Below are 3,110 nucleotides of genomic sequence, written 5' to 3'. Positions count from 1 at the left end.
CTTGGGTTGTTACCGACATCTGGTGAAAATTTCATGTCATTAGCACCTCTAGTAATATATTTACTGAGAAAAATGGTGACGTGTTCAATACTTATTTCACCCACTGGATGATCTCGCCTTCCAACTCTCATTAAAACTCTAGCACTCTAGCAACATTAGATTAGTTCTTGATAACAGGCATAACAGACATTTAAAATATGGACATTTACAAAATAATAATGATAATAATAAAACTCAGATGGCAGGAATGGATACTGGACAGAAGCAGTGTGAAGGGGTTGGGAAGGTGAACTTTGATTGGAATGGCATCCTCTTTAATGTTCATATTTAGTCATAGTTGACCTAAGTGTTTGACTGAAATTGTTTTACTAATATGATAACAAGAAAAAAAAAGATAAAACAATACCATAAAAATTACAGTAATAACACACAATAATACTGGGATATTTATGAGAAATCATGCTGGGGTCAGAGCCCTCTAACAAGTCACTGTAATTTTTTGGAAACTGAAAAAAGTTTAACATGAAAGTCAATGAGAGCACAGCTTGCCTTTATAAGGCTCCTCCCTCTCAAATCTTATCTAGAACATAACATAAYGTGAGTGAACGTGAGAAACCTCCCCTGACACGCCTCCATTTGAATGTGTTGAATCGATGCACTATGTTCAGTGTGTGTGATGGACATAGGCCTATTTGCATGCCAGCGTGTAAAGTTGGCATGGAGTTGCGCACATTTCAACGTTCATTTCACTCTTCATTCATCTGAAGTTTTGCGTGTAAATGTGTGTACGCGTAAAAAGCTGCGTACACAACTTTACGTTGATACGTGAGATTCCTACTGCTCTGCCTCACCTGTAAATATCACCTGCCTACCAACTTATCTGCYCCTTGATCCTCCTGGAAATACGTCTTACCTCTCCTCTGTTACATGCCCCCCTAGAAACTACCTGGATCCTACACCCTGTAAACATTGTAAATAAACCTTCACATAACTTTCTGCCTTGGCATTTGAGTGTCTGTTTTTTTGGCCACAAACTGACCAGTGACATTCTTTAGTTTATGATGTCCTACATGACACAGAATATCGAAATATTTCTTCTAGATTTCTGTTTTAAACACTTTGCCCATACATTAGATATTATTTGTCTTAAAAAAAAAAAAACAATAAAAGCAACAATAATCAAAATTCGGTCAGACTGCCACTTCTTCGATCTTTCTCTTCCAGTTCAGGTTTTTAAATGTTCAATGTATGCCATGATTTTAGCAAAGTGTTTTTTAGGAGTCAGCAAAAAACATTTTCTGCTGACCAAACACGCAAATTGGCATTTATGTCTGGCATCTTTTTTTTTCCTTCTTTTGTAGTTACAACAGTAAAACTACAAGTTAATTACAGTTTTGCAACAGGCTCCTGGTGTGAGTGTTTGTAAACAAACAAATCAGCAGTTGATTTTTGTCAAGGTTTTGTTTTGAATAAAGAACTTTGTGTTCATGTGTCCTACAAGTTTAGATGATTTATTAGATTAAAAGACGCAAGCAAAAAACAATCAACAACGAAGGACGTTCCACTAAAAGTTAAAAATAGGGCACGAGTGGCGTCACAGTGAAAGAGAATAATATAAACAAAAACCTGTCAATGTTCAAAGACAAATTTGAAAGATTTTTAAACAAGTGATGAAAACTGTTTTTCCTTTTTTTTATTATTTCTAGGTAGTCTTAATTTTCATATAATTAGCAGAGGTAATATAAAATAATCAGGCGGGTTTACATGCAGCTTCAAAGTTACAAGTGAACAAAACTAAGTGTCAAAGATTGTTAATGACCTACTGAAAAACAGGCAGGTGATTATGTTTTTATCTAGTTGTCTGTTTGTCAACTAAAATGAAACCTTGGCCWAATTTTAATGAAACTAGCAGAAAAGAGTTTTTAGCTCTCCTACAACTGAATAAGYTTTGTTCTCACTCTGGTTTACACTCCTGCTAACTGACTTTTAAAACCTAAAAATGGTTTTAAATCATATATCAACATTTCAGCTTCTTTAGAAAATTCTGGACATTCAAACTTAAAATTAAATCAATATTTGTCACAATATCACAAAACAAAAGAGACTGAAGATAAAATTATAAATATGTGTATATTTTGTTCGGTTTTTGGATTGAAAAAAATTTTGACAGTCTAAACAATAAATGTCCAGCTTTCTTCACATAGTTTTTATTTTTTATTTATATATAGTCATTTAATATTTAATTTATGTTTATTATTATATAATATGTTTTATTTTCCATTCAAAACTATTTATATAATATATTTCACAACTGTCTAAGTAACAGTAATTTTGACCTTTGCGCTTGTCTACAGTGTCAGCARAATATCTAAAGAAACAATGGATGGATTTTAGGCAGGATTCTCGTGTTTTCTCCTGTAAGCACTTCATRTTCAGGTTGAGCTGCTGAGGACAGTGATTGGTTCTGGCTGTGTYTGCCCCTGACGCAGCCCTGGTTGATTACTTTCATCACACCTGACCATACTTGATGCTGAGTTAAACGTGATTTTTTTTTTCTGGTTTATTGAAAGTCACACAGTGACATTTAATACATCTTCCTAGATTAATTTTCAAAACATTTTTTGACTGATATCTAAATATTACTACTTACCTGTATGGCCTCACAGATTCTCCCATGTGCCTCCTGAGCTCCTCTRTGAGCAGATCTGTGGAAATCATTCTGGTGACTTTTCTCCACTGTACAAACCTCCTAAATGAAAATAGGAGAAGTCAACTTAGCATGCAACCCACTGCCTGGCTGTTTTTTGGCTCCTTCCCTCAAACTCCAGAACAACACCGATTTCCTTTTATCTTCCTCCTCTGCTCTTGAAAAAAAAACAAACTCGTCAAGAATAAAGAGCTTGTCTCCTAGATCTACCAAACCAAATTTGTACCTGAAAAACTRTTTCTCTGCCACATTCCACAGATAAACTCTTACCTGACTTCGGATTACTTTCACAATAAAAGCTTTACACTTTTTTTCCACTTCCAGTGTTGGTTTTTTAGCTGGGTATTCTAAACCCTGGGTCAAAATACAACACTAAATATAACAGATTTTTAACAAAATGCTC

The sequence above is a fragment of the Austrofundulus limnaeus genome, unplaced genomic scaffold (genome assembly GCF_001266775.1).
Source record: "Austrofundulus limnaeus strain Quisiro unplaced genomic scaffold, Austrofundulus_limnaeus-1.0 Scaffold319, whole genome shotgun sequence".
NCBI classification, from domain to species: domain Eukaryota; kingdom Metazoa; phylum Chordata; class Actinopteri; order Cyprinodontiformes; family Rivulidae; genus Austrofundulus; species Austrofundulus limnaeus.
Note: the sequence above shows the minus strand (reverse complement) of the source record.